This window comes from Salvia splendens, chromosome 15 (assembly GCF_004379255.2).
Source record: "Salvia splendens isolate huo1 chromosome 15, SspV2, whole genome shotgun sequence".
NCBI lineage: Eukaryota > Viridiplantae > Streptophyta > Magnoliopsida > Lamiales > Lamiaceae > Salvia > Salvia splendens.
In genome coordinates, this window is record NC_056046.1 from 33299915 (window position 1) to 33308767 (window position 8853).

At 32.3% G+C, this 8853-nt stretch overlaps 1 long non-coding RNA gene and 1 pseudogene across 1 annotated transcript; both read right to left on the reverse strand.

Annotated features, from left to right (window-relative positions):
• Nucleotides 1-356: 356 nt before the first annotated feature.
• LOC121766457 lies at nt 357-1524 on the reverse strand (annotated as a pseudogene).
• A 5376-nt stretch (nt 1525-6900) lies between these two features.
• LOC121766494 lies at nt 6901-7990 on the reverse strand. Its single transcript, XR_006043000.1, has 2 exons — nt 7694-7990; nt 6901-7174 (listed from the first exon to the last, which is right to left on the reverse strand). It is a non-coding gene; the product is annotated as an uncharacterized LOC121766494 (long non-coding RNA).
• Nucleotides 7991-8853: the final 863 nt, after the last annotated feature.

Here is an 8853-nt window from a genome sequence, read left to right on the forward strand (position 1 = left end):
TATTAATATTATAATATTATAATTCAAGAATAATAAATTATTATGTATCTAACAACATCTCCTGCTGTGACTGAATACAAAGTATGAGATCGAAATGTGAACTATTCAGTGGCATTACTTTCACTCAAATTCAAATGTTCTATCCCTTTGACTAGTGTATTCAAGCGTCGATTTCTTTTGACTAGGTCATAGAGAATTTTTTTTAATGAATTAAACAATTTTAAGCAAAGAAAATTTCATTGTTGCCTTCGATTTATTCTACAAAGAAGTTTCTAACATGTATAAAAATGGTAATTCTTTATTGAAGCTTACACAAATTATTTTAGATATAAATTAATACACCAATCAATCCTCACCGTCCATTAAATCAAGATCGATAGGACCAAATTGATCAATCACGAGCCACAAGAACAAATTGCTTTCCCACATTGCGACCAGAAAAGTGTCCAACCAAAGCAGTTGGTGCAGCCTCAATTCCTTCAACAATGAAGTAGTAGAAGACGATGAATCCTTGCATTCGGATTTTCTTTACGATCACATACATCAAGTTATGTGTCGCGTCTGGCTCCTCCTCGTCATACTGCGAAATCGTCCCGCAGGCGGTGATGCGACCGTGGGGTCTAATGTTCGGTAGCACCGCATCGAGAATTTTGCCTCCTACAGTTTCGAAATATATGTCGATCCATTCGGGGAAGTACCTAAATAGTTGTGATTAATTTCATACACTTATTAGAGATAACAAAGTACGGGCCGGGGTTGTGCTCATTAGACCGAAAGAGAAATTTTGATCATAAATATATGTTTTTTTGTTTATTTATGTGGCTAGCCAGGGCCATATGGGCTATATGTATATATATATCTTTGGATTGGACCGGCCCGACCCGACCCAATATCTTGTTGGCCCATAATCTATATGGTCAGATCAGTTAATTATATATGTAAAAGAAATTAATTAATTTTGTCACTTTATATATATACCCCTTTATGGCTTCATTCAGGTACGATTCTTCATTGTAGTTGAATGCATCATCAAACCCCAATATGTTCTTCAAAAGGTCAACCTTGAACAAAGTAATATATATAAATAAATTAACTCAAAAAAATATAAAGTAATTACAGCCCCAGTATGAAGATAATTGCTGAGGTTATTTTTATTAATATTTTTTATTAAAGATAATGCTTATTGAATATTTTAAACCTTGAATTAGAGTTGACTTTTGACTGTATGGTTATTTATGTTAATTATTACTATTATATTCCATATTCATTTAATCACCAACAAATTATGCAAATTCAAATTGAAAAAAGAAGTTGGTGAATGCATTTTTATAAATTAATTTAAAAGAATAATTAAAAGACATTATGTTGTGATCCTGCGCTTCCAACGACATAACACCTAAATAGCTTAGCAAATTGGCCAACAAGCTAACCTACAACTCCTGATGCAGTCGATATAAAGACGAGTTCAACCTTTTTTGGAGAGCAAATCTCGTAAAATCCAACATATGCAGTGATACCGGCCATACCTTCACAAAATGATCGTCAAAATATGCAATGATAGACGCAGAAAATTTCATTTAAAGATTATTACTTAAGTCTAATACTTTTGTTAGCGATGCGTGTATGATGTGGTTATATGTTATTATTGTTAACATTTTAAAACACGTAATTCACAATTGATTTATTCTGATTTTGCTTCCGATTAAGATTTTGAGTTTAAAATGGTTTGATATAATTCTATAACCATAATTCAACCAATGAATTATTTAACAATAAAATTTAACATTAATTTGGTTGATGTCACATTTAATAGTTAAAATGCAAAATCAAATCGAATCAATAGTTTGGTTGCAAAATCAGAACAAATTAATAGTTTGATCGTTTACATGTGAATTTAATAGTTTGGTTGCTAAATAGAACAAATTAATAGTTTGATAATTTACTTATGAATTGTAAAGTCTGTATGCAAAAACTATATTTTGATGAAAATTTATAAATTTATAGGCAAATTATCCTACAATAATATGCACAGACACGATACATACGGCGGCTAATTTGAGAAACAAATTTACCAAGAATTCCATTGTAATAGGAGAGAGGCACATCCACAGAAGGGATTTATAATAAATGTGATGTATATTAAATTCAACCCTACTTATAATTTTCTTTTGTTTCTTGAACTTTGTTTATAGTTTGGCGTATTTATATATTAAATTAAGTGAAAGATATGCTTTAAAATCCCACTAGTCACGAATAAATATATTATTTTCATATGGTTAATTTTTACCGTGAATTATCCAAGTTTATACATTCAAAATATTATTCTCGATTCTCACATAAAATGTGATTTTCACATTAATCCATGAACACAGATAAAGTGATGTAATTATGTTATGACTATGAAAAAAAATACAGTAGAACATTTAGTGTCTTAATACCTTCATAACTAACTTTATAGCGCCTAAATAAACACTTTATTAAGCCAAAACATGTAGTTTCTTCATAGCCTCCAATAAATATAGTATAAATTCTCAATTGATCCTTGATCAACACTCTCCTTTTCATTAGCCGTTGCATATTTGCTATTCTTTCTAAATCATTGGGTCGAATACTTGAAGCACAACGACATAAGCTTGATTCTGGCCGTATTCATGGGCCGGCGGTGGGGTCGGTCGGCCGCCCTCGACCCCAATCGCCGTTCATTCCTAGATATGGTTATATGTCTTGGCCATATTAAAATACTAATTTTGTAAATAACTAATGGTTAATTAATCTCATTTTGACTTGATGAATGAGTTAAATATGGATTGACTTGATTAACATGTTAAATATGAATTGAAATATATAGGTTCGGACCAGAAGCGAAGACACTTAATTGATTATTATTGTATAGGACAAAATATGTTTTTTTTAATATACGAGCCTAATTTTGGACTTTAAAATACAAGTACTCTACTAATTATTAATGTATAGGATAAAATATGTTTTTTAATAAACGAGCCTAATTTTAGACTTTAAAATAAAAGTACTCTACCTAATTGACAAAATCTATTAATGTATAGGACAAAATATGTTTTTTTAATATACGAGCGTAATTTTGGACTTTAAAATACAAGTACTCTACTAATTATTAATGTATAGGATAAAAATGTTTTTTTAATATAGGAGCCTAATTTTAGACTTTAAAATACAAGTACTCTATCTAATTGACAAAATTTATTAATGTATAGGACAAAATATGTTTTTTAATATACAAGCCTAATTTTAGACTTTAAAATACAAGTACTCTACCTAATGGACAAAATCTTTAAACAGTGGATCAAAATATCTTTTTAAATAAATATGCGAGACAAAATTTAAACTTTAGTCAAACTAAATAAATAATAAGTCTAATATTGTGTCGCATTTTTACGAAAAATTGAAAGTATTTGAAAACAACTTTACAAATGTTGTGAGTGAATTAGTCAAATGTAGTGAACTTAATGCCTAATGACCTATAAATACAATAAATTTTGCCATCCATAACCTAAAGTCATAAAAGAAAATACAAACTGAGACTCGTTCAGTTTCCCTTATATGGCCTGGTGGGCCCACGTAATTGGATCTTTTTTTCAAGTGTTCAGTGTTGGAGAATTCCGCTGGTGGATAACTTCGACCTGAGCTCGATTAGGATGGTTCTGTCAGGGGCGGCGCCACTGGGGAAGGATCTGGAAGTCGCAGACGGTTTTGGACAGGTGAAAAGTGAAAAATAACTTATATACCTAACTTCTTTTTTCATGTCCTTTAAATGATCATTTAATACCGGAAACACTATATTCAATTTAATTACTCCCTATATTTGTGTAGAGATTATAAGAATCACACAACTAATTGATTTACTTTATTTTACTCTAAATTCAGTGTTAGGAAAATTAGTTGGGTATGTGGAGGAATGTGAAGTTACGTCGAATTAATTTGTCATTACTCCTTATTGATGTATTGCATATATAACTAATCGATTTAAATCCTTATTATGGTACCACTTGCATCTAATACTTTGTCAATTTTGATTTATAATATAACTAAATGCACGGTTCCTAGAGAGATATTGAACCAAATTTTCAACAAATTCAACATTTATTTATTGAACAATAGAATGGCATACTAAATTTGATTTCATTTTATTTAACCCTTTTTTTATAGTGATGATCCCGTCTTAGTCCGATAATTTCAATAAATTGTTTAATTAATTATAGAATGACTGTCAATGTCTGCAGTTGCTACCACATAACATGCATGTTAAAAATTTGTACACGAAGTTATGTACTAGCCATGTATAATAATAATATTATCATAATTTCTAACCTTTTTTTATTCTAGGTAGGTTAGATAGACCACGAGGAATTCAAAGATATTAGACAAAAATAATAAATTCATGGGCTGACTAATAAACATAAATTTCCTACCCCGTTTGTCCATTATTCTAGGTGGGTTAGATAGACCACAAGGAATTCATGATATTGGACAAAAATAATAAATTCATGGGCTGACTAATAAACATAAATTTCCTTGCATGTTTGTCCATACTATATTTTTTCATAAGTAATATTTAGTTATATTATAATTCAAAATTGACAAAGTATTAGATGCAAATTGTACCATGATAAATATTCGAATCGATTAAATATATATGCATCACATCAATAAGGAGTAATGACAAATTAATCCGACCTACCTTCACATTCCTCCACCTACCCAACTAATTTTCCTAACACTGAATTTAGAGTAAAATAAAGTAAATCAATTAGTAGTATAATTCTTATAATCTCAACACAAATATAGGGAGTAATTGAATTGAATTTAGTGTTTCTGGTATTAAATAATCATTTGAAGGACATGAAAATTGAAGTTAAGTATATTAGTTATTTTTCACTTTTCACCTGTCCAAAAACCACATGCGACACACGGCTGAGCAGAGCCGCTTCCAGCTCCTTCCTAGCGGCGCCGCCCCTGGCATAACCATCCTAATCGAGCTCAGGTCGAAGTTATCCACCAGTGGAATTATTAGTGACGTAGATGTTTCATATTTTTATTAGTGTAATGGTTGAATTTGTCGTATAATTATTTCACCTACTGACATAGATCAATTTTGTCTTGAACTAGTCATTTCAAGTGATGTTTCAAAGCTAATAAAGATGATTTTTATATTTCTACCGTTGTGGGCTCTATTAGTAAATTACATGTAATTTAAGATTGAAATAGTGTTGCATATATTAATATCACTGAATTTTTCATGATAATAAAACAGTCATTTCCAGCCTTAATTCAACGGGCCCTTGCCCATTAAACGAGTCACAGAGAAAATTTAACCAACAAATCAAATTCTACATTGGGCCATTAAATGCACTATCAATGCCCCTATTTACCAATTCAACCACACCCTTATTTTATAAATAATAACCCTCTCAATCTCAACTCATCTTTGTAGTGCATAGACATCTCATCCGCCACAATCAGAAATCCAAGATGTACGGAACAATGTTCGCTGAGATGACGGTTGACGTACCGGCAACCGAAGCATGACCTAAAAAATGCTTAATTATGACCTTCCGTGTTTTTGGTTAATTATTAACCATTAGATCATCTAATCCTAGAGCTAAGATTTGGGCTGCATTTCTGGATTTAAACACATACTTATTTTGATCATCTCCCTATATATATATATATATATATATATATGTGTGTGTGAATGTAAATACAAAATATGGGGTGTTTCAACAATTGATCTATGTCAGTAGGTGAAATAATTCTGCGACACGTTCTACCATCACACTAATAAAAATATGAAACATCTCTGTCAATAATAATTCCGTTGGTGGATAACTTCGACCTGAACTCGATTAGGATGGTTCTGTCAGGGGCGGTGCTGCTGGGGAACGAGCTGGAAGACTCAGACGGTTTTGGGCAGATGAAAAGTGAAAAATAACTTATATTCCTTACTTCATTTTTCATGTCCTTTAAATGATCATTTAATACCGGAAACACTAAATTCAATTTAATTAGTCCTTATATTTGTGTAGAGATTATAAGAATTATACTACTAATTGATTAACTTTATTTTACTCTAAATTCAGTGTTAGGAAAATTGGTTGGGTAGGTGGAGGAATGTGAAGTTAAGTCGGATTAACTTGTCATTACAACCTATTGATGTATTGCATATATAACTAATCGATTTGAATCCTTATTATGGTACCACTTGCATCTAATACTTTGTCAATTTTGATTTATAATATAACTAAATACACGGTTCCTAGAGAGAGATATTGCACCGAATTTTCAACAAATTCAACATTTATTTATTGAACAATAGAATGGCATACTTAATTTGATTTCATTTTATTTAACCTTTTTTTTATGTGATGCTCCCGTCTTTGTCGGGTAATTTCAATAAATTATTTAATTAATTATAGAATGACTGCCAATCTCTGCAGTTGCTTCCACGTAACATGCATGTTAAAAATTTGTACACGAAGTTATGTGCTTAACCATGTATGATAATAATAATATTATCATAATTTATATCCTTTTTTATTCTAGGTGGGTTAGATAGACCACTAGGAATTCAAAGATATTAGACAAAAATAATAAATTGGGGCCGAAATACCTTTTAATGTTATTAGAGTTTCGAAAGTTGTGCAATTCATCACTCCTTTCATTCTAGGGTGTGAGCCCTTTTTAACTCTATCAAGCATACATTTAGTTCCATTTATGAATATTCCACTTTTAAAAGTAGAAAAATACAAGTCTGAATTTTGTTTATGTCACGGCCGCCCTTACTAAGGATAGCAAGGACGGGGAAATCGCAACTAAGGGAGGGACTAAGAAGCGGGGAAGAAATGGGGGACGCAAAAAAAATGGACGTTTAAGGCAAAAGTCAATTAATTTCCACAAGAACAAATGTTTAGACCACAAAACGTTTTAGTTTTTAAAGTAAGCAGCGGAATTCAAAATATCTAAGTGTTTTACACAGGCAAAACCATACGACGTAAAGTAAATTCTTATGACATCAGTTTCAATAAATAGCAGCGGAAAAGAGTTATCAAAAGAGAGTCATAGGATGGCGCCTATGTATGAAGACACAACGCATCCAATTTTCCTATGCCGACTCAACATCCATTGCCACATCCCGCTCAACCTGCACATAAGGAAAACATATGCAGGGCTGAGTATTTGATATACTCAGTGAACACGTGCCAAAGTATTTTATATAAGTTATGTCATCCATACCATAGTGAACTCGAGTTTTACGTTTATTTAAAAGAAAATATCACGAGTATCACAAAAACATTTTCATACACTGGCCAGTCAAACAATCTCCCCACTTTCTCATCACAAACCAACAATCACATCATCATCCACAGTGCGACGAAAGTGTGGCCACACTATTCGCCCACGAGACCGGCCGACTAGCTAAGACGGCTCCCGATCCCACCAGTGTACACATTTTCATAGGGTTGGCGGCACTACTCAGACCCGAATTCGTTTCACACAAAGCCATATAGCCTAACGGAGTAACCTTAGACGAACTAGGCATCAGGCACACAATCTCAACATCAAAACTGTCCATGGCATGACATAACACTTTAAACCACCCTTATAGCTCCACAATCATACTTTAGAAAAATAAAAGAGTTTTCAGTTAAAGAAAACCCACCTCGCTTGCTTAGATATCACAAAACACAATTCAATGTAACTCTCGCTCCTTGTGCTCACGTACGCACGACAACCCTTATCAACAACACAATAAAATCAGCCCTTCATCACAACCATTATCATGCATGCCCTAACGTTCCTTTCATCGTCTCTTTAATTTTTACCCATCCCAAACGTTTATCAATACAAGGAAACACACCATAGCATGCATCAACGAACAACACATCACTTCATCATAGAATGAGTTCCTTAACACATATGCATCATGTATATCCTTCAAGACTTAACAACAAAGATTATTTTTGTAAGATAGAAATCTGGCAAAACAGCGCAATCATTTTCTAAAAATTATTAAAAATTCATCCGACCTCCGTTGGGGCTGAAATTTTACCAAAATAAAGTAGACACATCAAATATCATACAGTTAAAATTTCACATCAAACTCACATCTTTAGCTCGGTCAAATCAAACTTATCATGGGGAAAAGTACACGTTTAGCATTGATGAGGCTATGAAAAAGCCTTTAGATGTTGAGAATTTGCATGCTATCGATGTAATTAACCCCTTGGTCCAGGTATATCTTGAGACTGACCAGTCAACTTCAACTTCAAACAACTTCAACTTCAAAAAACGAAACTTACTAGACGAGAATACAAATTCTGGCAGAACTGCGCAGTCAACTTCAAATATTCATTAAAAATTCATTTTTTGTCCAAAACGACTGAAATGTTCACACAACACAGAAAACATCTTGAAATTTACTTAGTTAAAAATTTGCACCAAAATACGAACGTTTGGTCGGTCAAACACACGTCGGAACTTACTGCCCGAACACCACAGTTTTCATGCTTCACAATTTCGAATTAGGGTTTATCAAATATTCATCTAAACACATATATTCATGCTTCTAACACATAATCATGATTCAAAAAGATTTCATAATCATATTCTCATATATTCACATAGCATTTACCACAAATCATCCGCAAATTCATTCATATACAACCATAAACGCATACACACATCTTTTCTCGTGCAATCAAACAATTCCCCCCGATTAAAACTTAGATCTACGATCTCTACACTCACTATATGCATGAATGAATCAAAATCAAGAATCCAATGGAAGGGATGAGGAAAAGTGAATCAAATATACCTTTC